The sequence below is a fragment of the Pleurodeles waltl genome, chromosome 3_2 (genome assembly GCF_031143425.1).
Source record: "Pleurodeles waltl isolate 20211129_DDA chromosome 3_2, aPleWal1.hap1.20221129, whole genome shotgun sequence".
Taxonomy (NCBI): domain Eukaryota; kingdom Metazoa; phylum Chordata; class Amphibia; order Caudata; family Salamandridae; genus Pleurodeles; species Pleurodeles waltl.
Window position 1 is genome coordinate 215,146,491 of NC_090441.1, and position 25,645 is coordinate 215,172,135.

The window sequence follows — 25,645 nt, forward strand, 5'->3', positions numbered from 1 at the left end:
ACTCAGTATACCCTAAAAAAAAGAACAATTATACCTCTTGGTCAATAAGGTGATGAGGCACCGGAAGATCTGGGCCCCACACGATGTGCGTTTTGTATATTAAGAGCAATTATTTTTGGAATATTAGTTTTCAAGAAAGAGATTGTCATTGCCTTCCGCCTCCTCCGGAATGCCATAAATTCTAAGATTGTTACACCGGTTACGATTTTCCAAGTCCTCAGTTTGCTGCTTCAGAAGCAACATTTCTTTAGACATGGCATCAATCTTAGTAACCTCATCCAGCATATTACTCATCCTTTGCTCCGCCTCTGAGACCCTGGATTCCAGACTTGACCACTTTTCTTCAATCCTTTGAAGGGTAGCATCAGTGTCCATCACAAAGGGCTTCGAGTGTTTTATTTCGTCCATAAGGTCTTCCAGGGTCAGAGGCAAAGGAGATTTTGTCAGAGAGGAAGGATCCTTCTTTTGTCGTTTAGAGGTATTATTATAGTCTTTCCGAGACGAGGACATGGTTCCAGAAACCGCTGCAGCTGTTGGAGAAGAGGGAGCCTCCATATAAAATAAATATGCAGAGAATAAACTCGAAACTAATAGATAATATAAAAATTATCTTAAATGCAGCACTGCAGTCTGAAAAACGCACAATACAGAAAATCTCTTGACCGGCAAAATTATTGACACGTATAGCTCCAGAGGCTGTAGATGCTGACCATATCCCAATTCCAGAGGAAAGTGGCTGGATAAGAGTAATCCAATTTTAAAGAAGAAAAAAATTAGCTTCATAGAGTATCTGCATCCAACAACATTAAAGTATGCAGTTGTTTTTCCCTTCTTTTTTCTTTAAAAAAAAAAAAAATCAAAATGGCGGCCACGAAAGCTGAGGAGGGGCCAAAAAACCCAAAAAAACACTACAAAACATGCTCCAAAATTATTCCAGCGATTAAAATACCTGTTGCACTCATATTCGCATCTCTGTGCCTCTAATTATCTCTGTCCATAGTGCCCAAATGCCGCCAAACGAAGCGAAATGGAGAGCGGCCATCTTGCGGGTGTCTTGGCCACGCCCCTCCATCTCAATGCTTTGAGCAATGGCTTTCACCACATTTGATTTGAGATCTCTCAGCATCCATTAACTTTACCCAATTTAAGGACTGCACATTTTCATGATGAGTTAATCTCTAATAATCCCAAATATATTCATATAAAATATCCTGTAACTATGCAGTTCAATAAGGAAGCTTTTAATACTGATACCTACTCAACTGCTTCACTGGCTTTCTGTTCTTGGAAGAAAAAACTCAAACCTTTCAAAATACTGCAATCACTTTCTTTCCAAAATACCTTGAGTAGCTGCAGTGTCGCTATATATGTTGAGTCGTGTGCGCTCTCTCTGCACTATTTCCTGGAAGTGGTTATTTGGCAAAATGTTCCATCATCTTAACCCTCCTGCTCCTAAAACGTTCTACAACTTTGAAAGTTTACAATCATCTCTAAATCCCTCACCGTGTAGTGCTTACATATACTTTAAAATATTGTCCCATTCTTCCTGTGGTATATTTGGATTTCCTAAACAAGATAAGGTGACATGCAGATGGAAGATTTGCTGGCATCTTCTTAACTTTCTGGCAGTTTTCTTGCAGCTTATGAAATTCTCTCTTTCAAACAATATATTAACAGCCACTGTGGCGGGTAAATGTACTAACAAATGACATAACATGGAACCACACAAAGAGTACCATTACTTGCTCTTTCAGTTCAAACCCTCCTGAACAGCATTTTTGTTCTAGTTAACCGGTTGTGATCACACATGCAATATGAATCACAGTTCACCTGGAAATATCCCAATGTACACCTAATGGTATGATGCATCTATTTTTCAGAAAAGTGTCTAGTTGTAATTTGGCACTGACTTACCGACATACTTCGATAAAACCACAATATGCCGTCTGGTCCTGATGTTAGCTACAGTGCACATCACATTCTGAAAGTCTGCCTGTCCGGAAAATGGAATTAGCTTGTTCCCGCCTCAGCCAGTGGCTACTGCGATTTCACTATTTATGATTAATATGTTTTATCTGACTAATTTCTCTCATCTAAATTAGTTGACAACACGCTGGAAGTTGCCCGGGTGCTTGTTTCCCCCCCCCCCCCCCCCCCCCAAAATACAGGTGGATCTCTTGTGACAGTTACATCAGTGTGTGATGTCTAAGTATATACTTACTGGCAGCTGATGAGGGACTGACACCAGATTCTTGTAGTACCTCATGCAGAACAGCTGAGAAGCTGCATGACTGATAGTCTTGGGAAACCCAACCTTGTTTTTGTATAAACAAAAAGGATTCTAGAGTACTACATATTCTATCAATGCTATGCATGATCCTAAATGCCAAGAACACACCACTAAGCCCCTGCTCATAGCAGCTGCAAAAGCTTTCAGAACGCCAAGTAGCTAACTGGAAAAGGTATGTTTTCTAGATATTAACTGTTCTGTTTTTTGTCCTGGACAAAGCATGGAATCCGTTCTTTCGGCTACCTCAGATGATCTTCATTTGGTGTTTGATGGTGGCAGTGTGTCAAGGACAGGACACAGTGAAGCTCTTGACTGTTTACTTTGTACTTTTCTGAAGAAAGTGCAACTCCTTCACTAGCCATGGTGCCACCTTACACTTAACATATGTGGATTTTGTTAATGGAACAAAGGCATAAGAGGCAAAAAAGGTCTCACTGCCAATATCAATAGTTTTTGATTGAAGATGAAATGCTTTACGAGAATTGGGAAGCTACTCACCAAACCTTCCAGGCTGAAGAATCTAACAGGAAAAAAGCTGTAGAAAGTAAAATCAGGAACAAAAAGTATCTATGGAGGGTGATGAATGTTACAAAAAATAGGAGAATCAAGTGTTATGATGTATCCTTCTCACATCCAAGCATTTTTTATGTATAAGTAAAACAGGAAATTACTTCACAGGAAAATGGTTGAAAGCTATCTTGGACTGTGAGAGGAGGCCTATTTTTGCATGGTTAGCCCCACTTTTTGCCTGATGTTGATGTGTCTTAGAGGTTGTAGTGCCCAGGGTCCCTGCTAACCCGGTTCCCTGGGCCAGAGCTCTTTCCCTAAATGTGTTGTGATGCTTGGCACAATTGGATACACTCTTACATATCACTATAAGTCCCTAGTAAATGGGTACCCCAATACCCAGGGCATGGGATATTAGGGGTAGGCCCCTGAGGACAGCAGCACTGATTGTGCCACCCTCTAGAGCCCTGCACCCAGATGCACCCAGCGCTGCCATTGCAGGCTGAGTGTACTGGGGCAAACCTAAAAAGACAAACTCAACATGGCACACTTGCTGTGTGCCCTGTCCTCCCTCCACTGCATATGTTATGGATAAGTCACCCTTCTAGCAGGCCTTTCAGCCCTAAAGACAGGGTGCACCATCCCATATGTGAGGGCATAGTTGCATGAGCAATATGCCCCACTGTGTTCTTGCCAAACCTGGGACATAGTGAGTGAACAGAGCAGCCATTTTTATACATGTACTGAACACTGGTCAACCACGAGTTCCCCAGCTACATGATGGCCACTCTGCACCCTGGGTTGTTTGGTATCAAACAACTCATAATGTTAAATCCAAACTCGTACCAGTATTGGATTTAACCCTAAATGTACCCAGGGGTCACCTTGGAGATGCCCCCTGCAAAAGCTAACGTAACTGGCATAGTTAATGACTGGTTCCATCCAGCCTGCCACTTCCAGACGGCCAACATACAAACCTGGGGGAGAGCCCTGACTCTCTGGTTTGTAAAACAATGCCCTTACTGGGTGGAGGAGCTAACTGGCAGTGAGCTTCAAAGGGATACTGCCCTTGAAACTCGAAACCCCAGGCCTGCTGCCAGCAGCAGTTGGCTTCCCCCTTTGTCATCACCCCACTTTTGACGGGAGCAAAGGCAGGAAACCAGACAAAGGGTAAGAGAAGTGGCCTCACTTAGCGTTCACCACCCCTAAGGGCTTGAGGGCGAAGTGACCCTCTGATTCAGTTTTCTCCATCTTGGAATGGAGAAAAACAGCCAATGATGTTTAGGGAAGTGACCCTTCCCAAAGGAAGTGGTCACTATAGTGGGTGTAGCCACCCAAGGGTAAGTGTCCCATTGGACACTACCAGGTTCCCCCTAAAACATCCACTAAATTCAGTATTTAGTGGGCTCCCCTAGACCAAGATTTTAGATTCGAAAAGGATTCCAAGAAGACCAGCACCAGAGAAACCGCCAAGATAAGAACTGAGGACCTGCTGCTCCAGAAGAGGCGCAAAGACCCCTGCTTGCTACACCAGAGTCCCGACAATCGCAACAGTGGGGGAACTGAACACTGGACTGACCCCAAGAAACGCAAGTAAACTGCAAAACACCAAGAAACCAGTGAATGACACTTCACTGAATCGTCAATATCTCCATGACCCAGCTGGACCCAATGACACAGACGACAGTCCGGAAGTGGCCCCCATCTGTACCAAGTGTGGTGTTGCTACAACCCCCAGTGGCCGAGATAGAGCAATACCCTGGGTCCTGGTCAGCTGACATCGGACCAGGAGTAAACCAGCTCCCCCCGAGCTGACAGAGGATAAGGAGGAATCCCCAGTCGAAGGACTTTAGGAACACCTCAGACCTCCGACCAGAGTGCCCCTGTTGTCCTGTAGGCGACCCTCAAAGAGACTTACCTCCAGCTCCAGTGGACGTCATGGGCACAGCATCCAAGACCTCCAAAACGCCCTGCACCTGGCTGCAAGAAGTGGTCACTGTAGTGGGTGTAGCCACCCAAGGGTAAGTGCCCCATTGGACACTACCAGGTTCCCTCTGAAACACCCTCTAAATTCAGTATTTAGTGGGCTCCCCTAGACCAAGAAATTAGATTCATCAGGAAGAAAAGAAGATAGCACCAAAGAACCCAACAGGATGAGAACAGAGGACCTGCTTCACCAGAAGAGGTTCTAAGACCCCTGCTTGTCGCACCAGAGTCCTGACAATTGCTGCTGCTGAGCAGCTGACCATTGGAGCGACCTCAAAAAACCCTGAGGACCTCCAGGCTTTTCAAATAGCCCAAGAACTCCCTCCTGAGTGGAGGACCACTCAAGAAACTACAGAGACCTTCAAGGAACCCGCAAACCGGTGAGGGTCACTTCACCGACCGGATGATATCTCTGCAACCGAAAGTTGCAGCCAGACCCGATGACACACCAATGACAGCCCGGATGAGACCTGCAAGTGTGCCAACTTTGGTGGCACAACGCCCTCCTGTGGCTGAGTTGTGCCAATACCCTAGGTACTGGTTAGTGCATGTCGGACCCCACCACAAACAGCTCACCCAGAGCTTCAACTGGAGCAGGAGGAAACCCCTGTCTCTGAAGTCAAAGGACTTCAGAGACACCCTGACCCTCCCAGCAGAGCACCCACATCGTCCTGCAAGGCCCCCAGAAGAAGACTACCCTCCAGCTCCAAAGGGCTCCATTGCGCACAGCATCCAAGACCTCCAACTCGGCCTGCACCCGGCCGTCCTGGGCACTGCATCGCAGATTCAGCTGTGTGCCCTGGGTCCCTAACCACTTGCCCAAGGGAACCCCAAGGCACCATCTTTAAATCTGCAAATCAGCTCTTTTTCCAGGTGGACCCTCCAAGTGGCCTGGTGCTTGTGCCAAGAGACTTTCCAGCTCTGCTCCCACTGGAACTGGGAGCTGTCGGAAGCTCTCCAGCTGGCACAGCATGCCTCCCGACTTCTTCAACCACCCTGCAAGAGAAGAGACTGGTAACTCAACTGTACGATTTTTAATGCATTTTTAAGGGTGACTGTGCATTGATTTCAATGGTGAGTAATTCTGCACAGAAAAACTAACTTTATTAAAAATTTGAAAAGTCATATCTCAAAAAGTACTTAATCTTAAAGATCTTGGTCTTCAAATTTATATAAAAGTCTGAAGTATTTTTATAAATTCTGGTCTCGAGTTATTCAATGAGTGTGTGTGGTGCATGATTGGATTTGTGAGTACAGCAAATACTTAGCACATCTCCTGGATTAGCTTAACTGCTCAACCAGCTACCTTAAAAATTGGAGCAATGGGTAGTCTGATTTTTACCTCTCAAAACCAATGTGTGGTTGTCTGGACCTCCTGCACAGTGTGCCTAGTTTTGCATACAACATAGAGGGCCAGCCTCCTACATGGACAAGGAATCTCTGGCACAAAAGAACTGGTAATTTAAGCTTAACAATCCCCTAGCTCCACAGAAAAATAACATTATTCTCCTACATGAAGTGTAACAAGAGAGAGCAAAAATGTCCAACACTAATTCTTTGATCAATCTGGTATCTTGACTCCTCCATATCGCTGTGACCTTTCCACTAAACTCTCATCCTGACACCCCAGGCTACACAAAAACAACTCACTGCCAATGGAAACCCTTCAAGTCTACTGTGGCAACGGATACACTAATGGCTGCCCACAGTTCAGGGTGAAGCAGACAGGGTGATCCTTCCTGCATGCCAAGTGCAACACATCTGTGAAACCAAGACAGCACTCCAGTGAGTTCTGTCTGTGGATGTAGCTGTAAACCCTCTCCAAAAGCTTCGGGTTCAACCATGAACCGACAAGATGGCATGAACTGGAGCAGTGTTTTCCCACAAGTGTTCTGTAGACAGTCTTTCCAATGTACCAAAAACTAAAGATGATCTCGGAAGACTCAGGAATCACAGATGTTTTTGAATCCCATATTTAGATTCACCTTGAGCCATAATGTGAGAAAGACCAGCAGGTAAACAATGATGAAGATCAGCAACATAAGGTCTTAAATTGCCACAGGATTGATTTAAAGAGTAATGAGAAATGGATCAAATATTGTGGTCAATATTTCCCCAGGTAAAGAATGAACTGGAAGAAAGCAAGAATATAATCATTCATTTGTATCAGGAATCAAAAAGGAAGAAGGCAATCAGACTTTCAGCACATTTGTGATCTTGCCCTTTGAATGATGTAGACTGTTAGGGACTCGTTGCCTTTGATCCCATAAGTCTACATATGATCGGTAGCAGCTGGAATTAAAGGACCAACTGTAGGAGGCTGGCCTGGCTTGTAGTGGGTACCAAAGGTACTTACACCTTGTGCCAGGTCCAGTTATCCCTTATTAGTGTAGAAGAGGTGTTTCTAGCAGCTTAGGCTGAACTAGGAGACATGTAAAGCTCCTACTATATCACTGGTGTCATATGCACAATATCATAAGAAAACACAATAAACAGAAGTACTAAAAATAAAGGTACTTTATTTTTATGACAATATGCCAAAAGTATCTCAGTGAGTACCCTCAGTATGAGGATAAGTTATATACACAAGATATATGTACACAAACCAAAATTAGGTAAGCAACAGCAAGAAAAGTAATGCAAACAGTGTAGAATTACAATAGGTTGCAATAGGAGCACATAGGTATAGGGGCAACACAAACCATATACTCCAAAAGTAGAATGCGACCCACGAATGGACCCCAGACCTATGTGAGCTTGTAGAGGGTCGCTGGGACTGTAAGAAAACAGTGAGGGTTAGAAAAATAGCCCACCCCAAGACCCTGAAAGGTAGGTGTAAAGTGCACCTACTACCCCCAGAGAGCACAGAAGTCGTGATAGGGGGATTCTGCAGGAAGATCAAACACCAGCAATGCAACAACAGTGGATTTCCGGACCTGAGTACCTGTAAGACAAGGGGACCAAGTCGAATAGTCGCAACGGTGTCGAGAGTGGGAAGGAGCCCAGGAAATGCCAGCTGAAGGTGCAAGGAAGCTGCCACCTGTTGGAATAAGCTTGGAGTTCTGAAAGAAAGAAGAGGACTAGGAACTTCTCGTTCGGAGGATGGATGTCCCACGTCGTGATGAAGCTTGCAGAGGTGTTCCCACGCAGAAAGACTGCAAACAAGCCTTGCTAGTTGCAAGGGTCACGGTAGAGGTTTTTGGGTGCTGCTGTGGCCCAAGAGGGACCAGGATGTCGCCACTTGTAGGAGGAGACAGAGGGGTTGCAAGTCAGGGAGCCCTCACAGAATCAGGCAGCACCCGCAGAAGTACCTGAACAGGCACTCACTTGGAAAAAAAGTGCACCGGAGTCCACCCAAAGTCATAAAAGGGAGTCCCACGACGTCGGAGGACAACTCAGAAGGTTGTGCACTGCAGGAAAGAGTGTCGGGACCCAGGCTTGACTGTGCATGAAGGAAATCCTGGAAGAGTGCACAGGAGCCGGAGCAGCTGCAAATCACGCGGTACCCAGCAATGCAGTCTAGCGTGGGGAGGCAAGGACTTACCTCCACAAAACTTGGACTGAAGAGTCACTGGACTGTGGGAGTCACTTGGACAGAGTTGCTGAGTTCCAGGGACCACGCTCGTCGTGCTGAAAGGGGACCCAGAGGACCAGTGATAGTCTTTTGGTGCCTGCGGTTGCAGGGGGAAGATTCCGTCGACCCACGGGAGATTTCTTCAGAGCTCCTGGTGCAGAGAGGAGGCAGGCTACCCCCAGAGCATGCACCACCTGGAAACAGTCGAGAAAGCAGCAGGATGAAGCGATATAAGGTTGCTAGTAGTCGTCTTGCTACTTTGTTGCAGTTTTGCAGGCATCCTGAGCAGTCAGCGGTCGATCCTTTGGCAGAAGGTGAAGAGGGAGATGCAGATGAACTCTGGTGAGCTCTTGCATTCGTTATCTGAAGAATTCCCCAAAGCAGAGACCCTAAATAGCCAGAAAAGGAGGATTGGCTACCAAGAGAGGTAAGAGCCTATCAGAAGGAGCCTCTGACGTCACCTGCTGGCACTGGCCACTCAGAGCAGTCCAGTGTGCCACAAACACCTCTGTTTCCAAGATGGCAGAGGTCTGGGACACACTGGAGGAGCTCTGGGAACCTCCCCTGGGAGGTGCAGGTTAGGGGAGTGGTCACTCCCCTTTCCTTTGTCCAGTTTCACGCCAGAGCAGGGCTGGGGGATCCCTGAACCGATGTAGACTGGCTTATGCAGAGATGGGCACCATCTGTGCCCATCAAAGCATTTCCAGAGGCTGGGGGAGGCTACTCCTCCCCAGCCTTCACACCTATTTCCAAAGGGAGAGGGTGTTACACCCTCTCTCAGAGGAAGTCCTTTGTTCTGCCTTCCTGGGCCAGGGCTGCCTGGACCCCAGGAGGGCAGAAACCTGTCTGAGGGGTTGGCAGCAGCTGCAGTGGAGACCCCGGGAAGGCAGTTTGGCAGTACCCGGGTACTATGCTAGAGACCCTAAGGATTATGGAATTGTGCCCCCAATGCCAGAATGGCATTGGGGTGACAATTCCTTGATCTTAGACATGTTACATGGCCATGTTCGGAGTTACCATTGTGATGCTGTACATAGGTAGTGACCTATGTACAGTGCACGCGCGTAATGGTGTCCCCGCACTCACAAAGTCCGGGGAATTTGCCCTGAACGATGTGGGGGCACCTTGGCTAGTGCCAGGGTGCCCACATACTAAATAACTTTGCACCCAGGTTCCGGGCAAATGCCATTCTGGCATTGGGGAGACAATTCCATGATCCCCCGGGTCTCTAGCACAGAACCCGGGTACTGCCAAACTGCCTTTCCGGGGTCTCCACTGCAGCTGCTGCCAACTCCCGACAGGTTTCTGCCCTCCTGGGATCCAGGCAGCCCTGGCCCAGGAAGGCAGAACAAAGGATTTCCTCTGAGAGAGGGTGTGACACCCTCTCCCTTTGGAAATAGGTGTGATGGCTGGGGAGGAGTAGCGCCCCTGGCCTCTGGAAATGCTTTGATGGGCACAGATGCTGCCCATCTCTGCATAAGCCAGTCTACACCGGTTTAGGGATCCCCCAGCCCTGCTCTGGCGTGAAACTGGACAAAGGAAAGGGAGTGACCACTCCCCTAACTTGCACCTCCCAGGGGAGGTGCCCAGAGCTCCTCCAGTGTGCCCCAGACCTCTGCCATCTTGGAAACAGAGGTGTTGCTGGCACACTGGACTGCTCTGAGTGGCCAGTGCCAGCAGGTGACGTCAGAGACTCCTTCTGATAGGCTCTTACCTCTCTTAGTAGCCAATCCTCCTTCCTAGGTAGCCAAACCTCATTTTCTGGCTATTTAGGGTCTCTGCTTTGGGGAATTCTTCAGATACCGAATACAACAGCTCACCAGAGTTCCTCTGCATCTCCCTCTTCACCTTCTGCAAAAGGATCAACTGCTGACTGCTCAGGACGCCTGCAAAACTGCTACAAAGTAGCAAGACGACTACTAGCAACCTTGTATCGCTTCATCCTGCCGGCTTTCTCGACTGTTTCCAGGTGGTGCATGCTCTGGGGGTAGCCTGCCTCCTTCTTGCACCAGGAGCTCTGAAGAAATCTCTAATGGGTCGACGGAATCTTCCCCCTGCAACCGCAGGCAACAAAAGACTGCATCACCGGTCCTCTGGGTCCCCTCTCAGCATGACGAGCGTGGTCCCTGGAACTCAGCAACTCTGTCCAAGTGACTCCCACAGTCCAGGACTCTTCAGTCCAAGTTTGCCGGAGGTAAGTCCTTGCCTCCCCACGCTAGACTGCATTGCTGGGTACTGCGTGATTTGCAGCTGCTCCGGCTCCTGGGCACTCTTCCAGGATTTCCTTCGTGCACAGCCAAGCCTGGGTCCCCGACACTCTAACCTGCAGTGCACAACCTTCTGAGTTGTCCTCCGGCATCGTGGGACTCCCTTTTCTCACTTCGGGTGGACTCCGGTTCACTCCTCTTCTAAGTGCCTGTTCAGGTACTTCTGCGGGTGCTGCCTGCTTCTGTGAGGGCTCCCTGACTTGCTGGGTGCCCCCTCTGTCTCCTCATCCAAGTGGCGACATCCTGGTCCCTCCTGGGCCACAGCAGCATCCAAAAACCCTAACCGCGACCCTTATAGCTAGCAAGGCTTGTTTGCGGTCTTTCTGCGTGGGAACACCTCTGCAAGCTTCTTCACGATGTGGGACATCCATCCTCCAAAGGGGACGTTCCTAGTCCTCTTCATTCTTGCAAAACACCAAGCTTCTTCCATCCGGTGGCAGCTTCCTTGCACCCTCAGCTGGCATTTCCTGGGCTCCTGCCCACTCTCGACACTGTCGCGACTCTTGGACTTGGTCCCCTTGTCTTACAGGTACTCAGGTCCGGAAACCCACTGTTGTTGCATTGCTGGTGTTGGTTTTCCTTGCAGAATCCCCCCTATCACGACTTCTGTACTCCCTGGGGGTTGTAGGTGCACTTTACACCTACCTTACAGGGTCTTGGGGTGGGCTATTTTTCTAACCCTCACTGTTTTCTGACAGTCCCAGCGACCCTCTACAAGCTCACATAGGTTTGGGGTCCATTTGTGGTTCGCATTCCACTTTTGGAGTATCTGGTTTGTGTTGCCCCTATACCTATGTGCTTTTATTGTAACTTTACACTGCTTGCATTACTTCCTTTTGCTATTACTGCATAATTTTTGTATTGTGTACATATATCTTGTGTATAGTTCTCATCCTCATACTGAGGGTACTCACTGAGATACTTTTGGCATATTGTCATAAAAATAAAGTACCTTTATTTTTAGTATATCTGTGTATTGTGTTTTCTTATGATATTGTGCATATGACACCAGTGGTATAGTGGGAGCTTTACATGTCTCCTAGTTCAGCCTAAGCTGCTTTGCCATAGCTACCTTCTATCAGCCTAAGCTGCTAGAAACACCTCTTCTACACTAATACGGGATAACTAGACCTGGCACAAGGTGTAAGTACCTCTGGTACCCACTACAAGCCAGGCCAGCCTCCTACAGTTCCTCCATCTGATGCTCAATGGGCACTTTTTGCAGTTCCTGATATTGCTCCTCCTCATTGGCGTAGTACGCCATAGTAATATTTGGGAGGTATGGAGGAGTTAACGGGGGGTGGAACCCTGAAGCAGGTGAACACATTTTAAACAAAAATAGCTTAAAAGCTACTCAGCCAGCAATAATTGAAGTGGATGGAGCCATCTGCTTTCATATATACTTTAGAAATGTGACAGCTGAAAATAAATAAATTAACTTAAATTAAGGAACTATTCCCCCAGGGCAAAGCCCAATACTTATTTTTGCAGCCCCGTCGGGCGAATTGAGGCCAGTAAACTCTTGGAAAGAGGCTGTGTCCCGTTCATCAAGCCAATCGGAAGAAAACTGCGATCCGGCTGAACGCATGTGCGCGGCCAACGAAACAGAAAGAGGACTAAGTTCTCTCACTGTGAGACGAACTCACTACGACTAGGGTGACCACCCGTCCGTGAATTTCACGGACTGTCCGTAATTTCGCCCTGCTGTCCGTTGTCCGTGATGAAAGCTTTAACGGACGGCATTTGTCCGTAATTTTAGCCTTTCACCTAAAGGGCAACGGAGGCAGGGCGAAATTAGGGGCAGAGGAGTTTCCCCAGCTGGACTGGGAGGCAGGGGGTCTCTTGTGCTCTGAGGGAGGGAGGGGCAGACAGATAAGAAAAGGCCTTCTTGCCAGGGGTCTCCTTCTTTAAAGACATGCAAATGTGGGCAACTGGTAAATCTGCAAATGCAAAGGGGCTTGAAAACCTGCACTGACTTTACTAAAAGGAGTCACTTGAAGTTTTCTAGTGGCAAAGTTATTTCTTTCAGAGAGGTATTGTAATGGTGTTCCAAGGTGAGCTGTGGAGTGTGTGGTTTTAATGGAGTGTTATAAAAATTTTTTAGCACTAGGTAGAAACTGTATATTATTCAAATCTGTATTTGAGAAGCGCTTTTTTTTTATTTAACGGAAATGTATTTGCGCATTTTGTAGCAGCCTTTATTATGGTGTAATTGTATTTTTCACAGTTCTTTCAGGTACCTCGGTACCTCATAGTACTAACAAACATTGGCAAAGCCAATAGGTCTCATCTACGAAAGAGTTATTGGCTTTGCTAATGTGTTTTAGCCATTAGCCATGTTATACACCAGAGTAGCTGCTGTTCAGCATGGCTTAAAGCTAATGGCATAGTGGTGTGGAGTAGAGTAGCATAGGAGCAGTGGCGTAGAGCCCAGTGGTGCAAAGTACAGTGCAGTGGGGTACAGTGCAGTTGTTTAGAGTGCGTTAGCGTAGAGTGCAGTGGTTTAGAGTGCATTGGCATGGAGTGGCATGGGACAGAGTAGAGTGGCATAGAGTGCAGTGGAGTAGAGTGGCATACAATAGAGTAGCAGAGAGAGCAGTAGTGTAGAGTGGTACAGTGGCATAGATTGCAGAGTAGACTCACATTGCAGGGAGTGCAGTGGTATAGTGTAGAGTGGTGCAGAGTATGGCAAAGTGCTGTAGAGTGGAGTGATGCAGAGTAGAGTGGTATAGAGTGCAGTGGCATAAAATGCAGTAGTACATAGTACATTGGTGTATAGTACGGTAGTGGAGAGTGCTACACTGCAGAGTAGAGTGTCAGTGCAGTGATGTAGAGTGGAGTAGAGTGGCACAGAGCAGTGGCGTAGAGTACAGTGGTACAGAGTAGAGGGCAGTGACATACAGTGCAGTTGTTTAGAGTGCATTGGTGCAGAGTGCAGTGGCATAGAGTGGCATGGGGTAGAGTTACATAGAGTGCAGTGGAGTAGAGTGGCATACAATAGAGTAGCAGAGAGTGCAGTAATGCAGAGTGGTGCAGTGTCATAGAATGCAGAGTAGACTGGTGGCATAGAGTGTAGTGGTGTAGAGTGGTGCAGAGTGGAGTATTGTAGAGTGGTGTAGAGTATAGTGCCTAGAGTGCAGTGGCATAGAGTAGAGTGGTGTAGAGTGCAGAGTTGCAGAGTAGAGTGTCAGTGCAGTGGTGTAGAGTGGTACAGAGAACAGTGGCATAGAGTACAGTGGTGCAGAGTAAAGGGCAGTGCAGTTGTTTAGAGTGCACTTGTGTAGAGTGCAGTTGCATAGAGTGGCATAGAATGCAGTGGAATAGAGTATATTGGTGCAAAATGCAGTAGTACATGGCAGATTGGTGTAGAGTATAGTGGCGGCCAGGGCAGTGTTGCAGAGTGTCAGCTTGCAGTGGTGTAGAGTGCATTGAACTAGAGTGCAGTGGTCAGAGTGGTATAGAGTACAGTGGCGTAGAATAGATTGTTTCAGAGTAGAGTGCAGTTGCATAGAGTGGAGAGGTGCAGGGTAGAGTGCAGTGGCATAGAATGCGGTGGCACAGAGTGCGGTGGCATAAAGTAGATTATTTCACAGTAGACTGAGGTGGCTTAGAGTGGAGAAGTGCAGGTTAGAGTGGAGTTGCATAAAGTGGCATAGAGTGTGATGGCATAAAGTAGTGTAGAGTGCCGTGGCATAGAGTGCAGAGGTGCAGAGTAGATTAGAATGATGTACAGTGTATTGATGTAGAGTGCAGGGGCATAGAGTTGAGTGTTACAGAGTAAAGTGCATTAGCATAGAGTGTATTAGCTTAGAGTGCAGTGGCGTACAGCGTGGCAGAGTGGCAGAGAGTGGAGTTGTGCGGATTAGATCGGTGTTGCCTAGACTGGAGTGGTATGGCGTGCAGATGAGCAGAGCGCAGTGGTGTAGAGAGGCGCAAAGTGCGGTGGCTTAGAGTAGAGTAGTACAGAGTAGAGTAGAGAGGCATAGTGTGAAGTAGCATAGAGAGCAGTGGCATAATGTAGAGTGGTTCCGAATGGAGAAGAGAACAGTGGCATGGAGTGGCGTAAAGTGGAGTGATACAGAGTAGGGTGCAATTCTGATATATTCTGAAGTCTATTTAAATGTTGTCATGTGATAGAAAAAACTCTTTCCTAACCCCAGAATCCAGCAAGATTGTTGCATAAATTCTCTCACTTTGAAGTCAGAGAAAGGAAAGTAAACACTAAGGGGGTCATTACAACCGTGGCGGACGGTGTTAAAGTGGCGGTAAGACCGCCAACAGGCTGGCGGTCTTATTTTTGGAATTATGACCATGGCGGTTACCGCCATGGTCATCCGCCGCTTCTCCGTTCCGCCCGCCAGGGCGGAGACGACCGCTGGGCTGGAGACCTGGGATCTACAGCCCGGCGGCCGTGACAATACCGCCGCCGGTATTTTGACCCGGCTTACCGCTGTGGATTTCCAGCGGTAGGAACCGCCATGAAATCCATGGCGGTAAGCACTATCAGTGCCAGGGAATTCCTTCCCTGGCACTGATAGGGGTCTCCGCCACCACCCCACCCCCAACCCGACTCCCACCCCTACACCACCCACCACCACTGCCACCCCCCAAAGGTGGCAGGACCCCCGTCCCCACCCCGCCCCCCCGACATTACCTTACACACACACCCGACACGCATGCAGTCACCACCAACACAAATACACACACACACCGACACACATGCCAACATCCACACACACAGTCAGACACGTACACCCACATTCACACATTCACGCATACATTCACACAGACATACCTACATACATACACGCACTCATTCCCAAAACACGCAACACCCCCGCAAGCATTCACGCACTCACACCCCCCCTACATACACAGACGCACACCCCCATGCACCCACACAACACCCCCCCACCCCATCCCCTAACGGACGATCGACTTACCTGTTCCGTCGATCCGCCGGGAGGGGACGGGAGCCATGGGGGCAGCTCCGCCGACAGAACACCGCCGCGCAGAATCACAGGACGTGATTAGCTGGGCGGTGTTCTGTTGGCGTGGCGGTGGAGCAACCTCCACTTCCCCGCCGCCCGCAAGTATGGCTGTTGGAGGCTCTCCGTCGGAAAAACGACGGAGGGCAGCCAACGGTCATAATAAGCTGAGCGGCAAACCGCCACTACTGGCAGTCTTCCGCACGGCGGCCCCTCGGCGGTCTTGTTAAAAGACCGCCGAGGTTGTAATGACCACCAAAGTTCCCACCGAAGACAGAGCCTGACATTTGACTTTGTTTTTTGAATGCACAGCAAATATGATAAAATAAGAACAAGATTTACAGGCCTGTTTACAGAAAGGGAGCACTCGGCAGGATACTGTAAGTAAGGTTTTGGCAAGGGAAGGGACGAATTCAAGCTGCATAGCCTAAAACAAATAAAGCCAGCAAATTGAAAGCAACAAATTGTGAGTTACAAACCACAAGACCAATGGCAAGCAACGGGCAGAATGCATTCACAAGGAAGCACTATGAATTTACTTAAAGTGACAGCTGTGTGATACTTTGTGGGGAAAGTCCAGTATTTTAGTCCATATCTTACAGAGGTTTGGCTACATCAATCACCCAGGTAGTATGACAAGAAGACCTGGAGTGGTTTCCATGTTGCAGGATAGGTCTGTACACCCATTCTATCAGTGTGCCACCATTTCCTATGGTACAGAGCTTCTGACACACCTCTTGTAGGGTTAGTGCTAGGTAGCAGACATGAAATAGGGCATTTAATGATTATTTAAGGTGGTTGTATGTAAGGAGTTGATCGGAGGGAAGATGGTAGTCTGCCACAAGGGTTTGGAAATTTAGTAGCTCACTGTTCAGAAACAAAGTCCCCAATTTTAAAACACCTGCAACATGCCACTGATGGAGTTGCTCTGAGCACAGCCATCCTGTGCGAGTGGGAAGGCTTAGCAAAGGTAGTGCAGGAGCATAGGGTTTCATTGTGTCAGTGAGTTTACAGGTTCTGGCAAGGCAAGAGAAAGCCATGCATGATAACCCCGGATGGTGATTGTGAGAAAGTAGCCTCTTTCTAGCCTTGTTACCCCCACTTTAGGCCTGTTTGTGAGTGTATGTCAGGGTGTTTTCACTGTCTCACTGGGATCCTGCCAGCCAGGGCCCAGTGCTCATAGTGAAAACCCTATGTTTTCAGTATGTTTGTTATGTGTCACTGGGACCCTGCTAGTCAGGACCCCAGTGCTCATAAGTTTGTGGCCTATATGTATGTGTTCCCTGTGTGGTGCCTAACTGTCTTACTGAGGCTCTGCTAACCAGAACCTCAGTGGTTATGCTCTCTCATTTCTTTCCAAATTGTCACTAACAGGCTAGTGACCAATTTTACCAATTTACATTGGCTTACTGGAACACCCTTATAATTCCCTAGTATATGGTACTGAGGTACCCAGGGTATTGGGGTTCCAGGAGATCCCTATGGGCTGCAGCATTTCTTTTGCCACCCATAGGGAGCTCTGACAATTCTTACACAGGCCTGCCACTGCAGCCTGAGTGAAATAACGTCCACGTTATTTCACAGCCATTTTACACTGCACTTAAGTAACTTATAAGTCACCTATATGTCTAACCTTTACCTGGTAAAGGTTAGGTGCAAAGTTACTTAGTGTGAGGGCACCCTGGCACTAGCCAAGGTGCCCCCACATTGTTCAGAGACAATTCCCTGAACTTTGTGAGTGCGGGGACACCATTACACGGGTGCACTACATATAGGTCACTACCTATATGTAGCTTCACAATGGTAACTCCGAATATGGCCATGTAACATGTCTATGATCATGGAATTGCCCCCTCTATGCCATCCTGGCATAGTTGGCACAATCCCATGATCCCAGTGGTCTGTAGCACAGACCCTGGTACTGCCAAACTGCCCTTCCTGGGGTTTCACTGCAGCTGCTGCTGCTGCCAACCCCTCAGACAGGCATCTGCCCTCCTGGGGTCCAGCCAGGCCTGGCCCAGGATGGCAGAACAAAGAACTTCCTCTGAGAGAGGGTGTGACACCCTCTCCCTTTGGAAAATGGTGTGAAGGCAGGGCAGGAGTAGCCTACCCCAGCCTCTGGAAATGCTTTGTTGGGCACAGATGTGCCCAATTCTGCATAAGCCAGTCTACACCGGTTCAGGGGACCCCTTAGCCCTGCTCTGGCGCGAAACTGGACAAAGGAAAGGGGAGTGACCACTCCCCTGACCTGCACCTCCCCTGGGAGGTGTCCAGAGCTCCTCCAGTGTGCTCCAGACCTCTGCCATCTTGGAAACAGAGGTGCTGCTGGCCCACTGGACTGCTCTGAGTGGCCAGTGCCACCAGGTGACGTCAGAGACTCCTTCTGATAGGCTCCTTCAGGTGTTAGTAGCCTATCCTCTCTCCTAGGTAGCCAAACCCTCTTTTCTGGCTATTTAGGGTCTCTGTCTCTGGGGAAACTTTAGATAACGAATGCAAGAGCTCATCCGAGTTCCTCTGCATCTCTCTCTTCACCTTCTGCCAAGGAATCGACTGCTGACCGCGCTGGAAGCCTGCAAACCTGCAACATAGTAGCAAAGACGACTACTGCAACTCTGTAACGCTGATCCTGCCGCCTTCTCGACTGTTTTCCTGCTTGTGCATGCTGTGGGGGTAGTCTGCCTCCTCTCTGCACCAGAAGCTCCGAAGAAATCTCCCGTGGGTCGACGGAATCTTCCCCCTGCAACCGCAGGCACCAAAAAGCTGCATTACCGGTCCCTTGGGTCTCCTCTCAGCACGACGAGCTAGGTCCCTCAAATCCAGCGACTCTGTCCAAGTGACCCACACAGTCCAGTGACTCTTCAGTCCACGTTTGGTGGAGGTAAGTCCTTGCCTCACCTCGCTGGGCTGCATTGCTGGGAACCGCGACTTTTGCAGCTACTCCGGCCCCTGGGCACTTCCGGCGGAAATCCTTTGTGCACAGCCAAGCCTGGGTCCACGGCACTCTAACCTGCATTGCACGACTTTCTAAGTTGGTCTCCGGCGACGTGGGACTCCTTTGTGCGACTTCGGGTGAGCACCGTTTCACGCATCCTCGTAGTGCCTGTTTCTGGCACTTCTCCGGGTGCTACCTGCTGCTGGGAGGGCTCCTTGTCTTGCTCGACGTCCCCTCTTTCTCCTGGTCCAATTTGCGACCTCCTGGTCCCTCCAGGGCCACAGCAGCGTCCAAAAACGCTAACCGCACGATTTGCTGCTAGCAAGGCTTGTTGGCGTTCTTTCGGTGGGAAAACACTTCTGCACGACTCTCCACGGCGAGAGGGATCCGTCCACCAAAGGGGAAGTCTCTAGCCCTTTTCGTTCCTGCAGAAACCTCAGCTTCTTCTGTCCAGTAGAAGCTTCTTTGCACCCGCAGCTGGCATTTCCTGGGCATATGCCCATCTCCGACTTGCTTGTGACTTTTGGACTTGGTCCCCTTGTTCCACAGGTACCCTAGATTGGAAATCCACAGTTGTTGCATTGTTGGTTTGTGTCTTTCCTGCATTATTCCTCTAACACGACTTCTTTGTCCTTAGGGGAACTTTAGTGCACTTTGCACTCACTTTTCAGGGTCTTGGGGAGGGTTATTTTTCTAACTCTCACTATTTTCTAATAGTCCCAGCGACCCTCTACAAGGTCACATAGGTTTGGGGTCCATTCGTGGTTCGCATTCCACTTTTGGAGTATATGGTTTGTGTTGCCCCTATCCCTATGTTTCCCCATTGCATCCTATTGTAACTATACATTGTTTGCACTGTTTTCTAAGACTATACTGCATATTTTTGCTATTGTGTATATATATCTTGTGTATATTTCCTATCCTCTCACTGAGGGTACACTCTAAGATACTTTGGCATATTGTCATAAAAATAAAGTACCTTTATTTTTAATATAACTGTGTATTGTGTTTTCTTATGATATTGTGCATATGACACTAAGTGGTACTGTAGTAGCTTCACACGTCTCCTAGTTCAGCCTAAGCTGCTCTGCTAAGCTACCATTATCTATCAGCCTAAGCTGCTAGACACCCTATACACTAATAAGGGATAACTGGGCCTGGTGCAAGGTGCAAGTACCCCTTGGTACTCACTACAAGCCAGTCCAGCCTCCTACAGTGATCGATAGAATGGTCAGTAGGAAATGATGAGCAGTGCAATAAGCCTTCCTTAAACGTCTTTACTGGTAAACCCCATCTCATGCAGGGAGGTGGGCAGAAAGCCAGTGAGCCACCCACTGGACATCTGCAGCTGAATAAAAGCATTCTAAGTCCAGAAGATCTAATCCACCCGCAGTCACAGTTAGCTTTAGAGTGGAAAGAGCTCCCGATGGCGCCGCAGCGACCAAATCAGATGTGTGGTCTGTCTGAAGAAGGAATGAAGGACGAGCAGGGGAAGGTTTGCAAAATAATACTATCATTGTGGTAGCACACCATCTTCGCTAGTGCCACATGGCCTCTACAGAAAGCAGAAGAGAAGACCAAAAAGCAAACTGGGCTTGGAGGGACCATTTGCTCTGCCGAGATTTTCATCCTGGAAATCAGTGTAAGAATGGTAGATATTAATCACTAGGTATCAAAAGGTAACTGGTTCCCTGTTCAATCTGAGATCTAATTGTGTAAGCAGGCAAAAACAGTGCCATATGTTAAAGAAACACTAAATAAAATTTGTAAATTTTGTTTGTGCAATTTACATCCCAAATATTTTGAAGATTCTATGTGTACTTGACACTTAGGGATAACCCAGATCTCTAGTTTGGCTTTTGCTCAATTGCAAAACCATATAAAGACATGGACTAAGCGGGCAATTGCCTTGCACAACCTTGCAAGGGGTCTGGCCCCTGCTCACCCTTCACAAGCACTAACAGCGAACCATTGCACCAGAAGAGTTTGCCAAGGTGGATGGGTGTTGATTGTTCAACCACTTGACAGTGCCCCTTCTGTTTCACTCCTGTGTGCAGACAACTCCCCAGGTACCCAATACCTTCAAATAGTCTTGGTGGACCCATCTTGTCTGATTGAAGGAATTGTCCCACCTTGTTCTTCTCTTCTTTATTTATCCAGTTGTTAGCAACAACACTTTGAATTACTTGCCGTGGATCTCCCATTTGATCTCGATTTCATCCTACTCTTTTATTATCTTTGATTGATAGTCCGGGCTCCAAATTCTGAGATTAATGTAGAGTCCCAAACATACACTCTAGTGCAGTGAGACTACAGACAAGTTATGGGTACATCACATCATGTCATTAGGTGTGAGACTGTCACCCACACCATCTGCCCTGCCTCTTTAAAAAAAAATTAGGTTGAAAGGCCATGGGCGGTGGGGGTAAGCCAGATGTTTTTGTTCAATTTGTTTAAACTAGCATAAGGTTAATTACCTTAATGTTTCCCAAACTGTTTGCCAGGGGTTTTGAAATGATCAGAAACATAATAAAAATGTTGCTGTTACTTTCTCTTCAGGAAAGATCGGGTAGATTTGGGTAGGGGTGATGGCCTTGCCGTGAAGGGCATTAATTTACTACTGAACAAGGACGTAATGTGACACCTGAATGTAGCACACCAGGAGGCAATCACAAAAGGTCCACAGTGAAGAAATAGTGCTATGTTAAAGAAGAGTACATAAATGCACTGACAACATAGTGAGGCATGGCCTCTCTTGCGTGTGTCTGTAAAACTGACGTTTGTTCTTGAATTTTTGTCCTGAATTTTGACCCTTTGTCCTGAATTTTTTACAGTCCTGTCCAGAATTTGCCTCAATGCCAGGTGGTCACCCTAACTACGACCTGCTCCTGCTCCACGCAGGCTACAGATATAAACAAAAAGGGGGATCGGAGGTCCCTGATCAAAGGATACAAATGCAGAAAAAACGCGACAACGCATGATATAAACGCGCGCACTCACGTACAAGAGTCAAATGCAAATGTCTAATACAGATTACCACAACAATCGCAAGAAAGGCGCATCACTTAACTGGCTGCTTTAGCAGCAAAGAATGGACTGTAGTGTTCAGGCTATTTATGTTGGCAGTGTAGAGCCATGATTGATGGACTTTGGCTCATGGGAGTTGTAGTTTCAAGTTGTGTTGTATTTTATTGGCTGCTGTTTTGTCACTAAAGTGAAGAGAAAGGATAATTCTCGCCTTCGTGTCCTTAATAGAGACTAAAATTCTTGACGCAATAGCTAGAAATGTTTTAACTCTCCCCCAGAGCCATCTTTGACTCATCTGTTGGTCCATCATTAGCCACAAAACAAGAGCTGTGCACTGCACACGAAAGTTTCAAAAACACCCCAAAAAAGGTTAAAAAAAACGATATCGACAGAAGTAGGGAGCCTTGGCTAACCAGTATCACGTCAGCTCGTGAAATGCATTATTGATGCTTCTTCCATGAGTCAAAGGTTCACCAGGCATGTTGCAGGAGTGTCGGACCCGTGGAAGCGCCTCCAGCCTAGGGTTTCTAGTCCTAGAAGTGGATAGTAAGTGCACACTAACAGAGCTTGCTTGTGGCGCGAGCCTTCGCGTGCAGGCTCCAGCTCAGCACGTGCTGGAGCCGCCTGAATGTCACCGACGCATGCGCGTCAGCGCACTCTACTGCCGAGCCTCCTCTGCGCATGCTCCAGGCGATGTATTCCACGCACATGCGCAGTTACGGAGTAGTGTTATCCGCGCACGGTCGTTAGCCCGTCTCTCTTTTGCGCGTGCTTAAGTGATCTGTTCCGTGTTTTGTGCACGTGGACAGCTACGCAGCAGTGTTAGTGGCTCGTTGCTGGCCCGCCTCCCCTCTGCGCATGCTTGAGTTTTGCGCGCGTGCGCAGTTCGTCAGGCCGTGCTTCTTCCGCGCATGCGCAGCCGTTTCTCACGGCCAGCCCGCGCTCAGGGGCCGGTGCTGCGCGCTGAGGTGAGGCTCGGGCGGGGTCTGCCGGTGTCCCGAGCTCCCCGCCGTCCCCGAGGGGAGGTGCGCAGCAACGGCCCCCGGCCCTGCCTCCGCTCCCGTGCGCTTCTCTCCACAGGGCTCCCGTCCAGGAGGGTGGGGGCGGCGGACGCACACACGGGGCTCGAGCTCCTGCCGTCCGTCGGGCCCTTAATAGAGAGAGCATCTTACAGACAGACAAGCTTCTCCGCAGCTCTGTGTATAGACGGAACGATTTATATATTTAGATGGAGAGCACCTCAGATAGAAATATATTGAGGGAATCACACACTAACGTGAAGAGAATATCCACATATAGAGAGTGTCCGATGTACACATCGAGAAATATACATACATAGAGAGCAAGCTACAAATATACACAGAGCGTCTTATATCAACAGAGACAGAATCCTCTATACAGACATAGAGCATCTTCATACAAATATACGTAGAGAGCATCTTGTATACATATATATAGTGCATGGGACACAAAAATAGATCTTATACAAATTATTATATATTGTGAGACGGCATCTTGTGTACACACACACACATATATATATATATATATTTATAGAGAGAGATCTCTTACTCTCTATGCATATATTCACATTCCTTCGCCTTCCTTTGAAGAGCTCCAGGATCCACCCTTCACGTACAGGCTCTGCAGCCCTGATTCACACCTCCTCAATAATAATAATAATATGATTTGTATAACACATAGCTACTTAAGACAAAGTGTCCCAGCGCTGCTTGATGAGGCAATGCAGCACAGGAGAGTAAACGATTATACTTCTGCCCCCGGTTTCTGGGAGGGCTGGTTGAAATGTGATCCTGCACAACACTGATGAATGTGCAGGCTTACCCAACCCTCCCTTAAAAAATGGGACCTTTCTTGTTTTAGAAGAAAGTGCCAGAACTCTGGGACAGTCCTTAAAAAACTGGGACTGCCTGGGCAAATAAGGGACATCTGCTCACCCTATGTTATATTAAACATTCTGTGGCTCTTCTCTCATTGTCCTGGCAGTATCGGAGAGTCATAAATGCATCCTGGGGTGAACAAATAAATGCCTCAGTTCCTGCTCCTGTTTCTTGCTTTCATATCCTGTATGAGTGCTTATAGAGTTTTAATGCTCACGCTAACCCCTTATAATAGGTATAAAACAGCTCCTTGTCCACAACCTCCCCACTGACTCCTCTGGTTGCTCTCCCCCCCAAGAGATCAGACACAAACATGAACTCATGCTTTTCACTTATCTCCTCACCCTGAGTTATCACAGGAAAGGGCTGGCTAGAGACCCTTGTTATTTTTCACACCCTTTGGTCTGTTTGGTCTTTTGCACAGCATCACTTTGTAGACTTGGACTCCATAATTCAGCTACACTGTATACTGAGACAGTTGGATGGTGCCTCACTTCACATATGACTACTCAGCAGTAGTCCAGTCTGCTGCTGATGAAGGCATGACTAACCGTTTTTCTTCTTTCTAAAGGGAATCCATTTGAAGGTCTTCCGTAGCATGCGAAGAATGTTGAAACATGAGGACGATATGGTGTTGATTTGCTGGGCCATGGAGAGGGATGAGTCTAGGATGATGCCGAGGTTGCATGGGTGGGTGTTGGGGGTGGTCCGAGGGCGGTGGGCCACCAGGAGTCGTCCCATACTGTCTTGTTGGGGCCGAAGATGATGATTTCTGTTTTGTTGGAATTGAGTTTGAGGTGGCTTGCTGTCATCCATTTGGCAATGTCGAGGAGTCCGGCGTGTAGATTTGTCTTGGTGGTGGAAGTGTTCCTGGTGAGGGAGATGATGAGCTGGGTGTCATCTGCGTATGAGATGATGGTGATTCCGTGGGGCGGAGGATGTTGGCGAGGGGGGCCATGTATATGTTGAAGAGGGTGGGGCTGTGGGAGGATCCTTGGGGGACCCCACAGATGATCTTGGTGGCTGGGTACTGGAAGGGAGGGAGGCAAACTCTTCGGGTTCTTTCGGCGAGGAAGGAAGTGAGCCAGTCTAGGGCCTTGTGTCGGATTCCTGCGTCGAAAAGGCGTGCGCAAAGGATTTGGTGGCATACAGTGTCGAAAGCTGCGGAGAGGTCCAGAAGGATGAGAGCAACGGTCTTGCCCTTGTCCACTCTGGTTCTGATGTTGTCTGTGCAGGCGATGAGGGCAGTCTCAGTGCTGTGGTTCTTGGGGAATCCAGACTGGGAGGCGTCGAGTGCATTGTTTTTCTCTAGGGAGTGAGACAGTTGGGTGTTCACTATCTTCTCAGCGACCTTGGCGGGGAAGGGTAGAAGAGAGATGGGGCGGTAGTTTGTGAGGTCTTCCGGGTCTGCTTTGGGTTTTTTTAGGAACGCGTTGACTTTGGCATTGTTCCAGGTGTCTGGGAAGGTTGCGGCATCAAAGGAGCTGTTGATTACGGCACGGATCTGGGGAGCGATGATTTGGCTGGCCTTGTTGAATATGTGGTAGGGGCAGGGGTCTGTGGGGGAGGCTGAGTGGATGGAGTTCATATTTTTTTCGGTTTCTTCATCGTTGGTTGGGGTCCAGGTGTGTAGTTGGTTGGTGTGGAGGGGCGTTATGTTGTCGGTGGAGGTGACGGTGGGTGTGATGCTGTGAAACTGTTGTGTATGTCTATGATTTTGTGGTGAAAGTAGTTGGAGAGGGAGTTGCAAAGGTTTTGGGTGTGAGGTGGGTCGATGTGCTGGATTTGTGTTTGGTGAGCTCTTTGACGATGGTGAAGAGTTCCTTGCTGTTGTGTGGGTTATTATCTATGCGTTCTTTATAGAATGATCGTTTGGTGGTCCGGATGAGTTGGTGGTGTTTGCGTATGGTTGTTTTGAGGGCGGAGAAATTGCTCATTGAGGGCTCTCGGTGCCATGTTTTCTCAATTTTGCGGCAATCCCGTTTGGAGGCTTGGAGTTCTGTGGTGAACCAGGGGGCGGTCTTGATGGTGCGGGTGTTGTTGATTCTTTTCAGTGGGGCGAGGGAGTCTGCGCAGGTTGTTAACCATTGTGTGAGGTTGTGGGCAGCATTGTTGGGGTCGTTGGTGATGGGGGGTGGAGCTTATGTGAGTTTAGCATTCAGGTGTTCTTTGG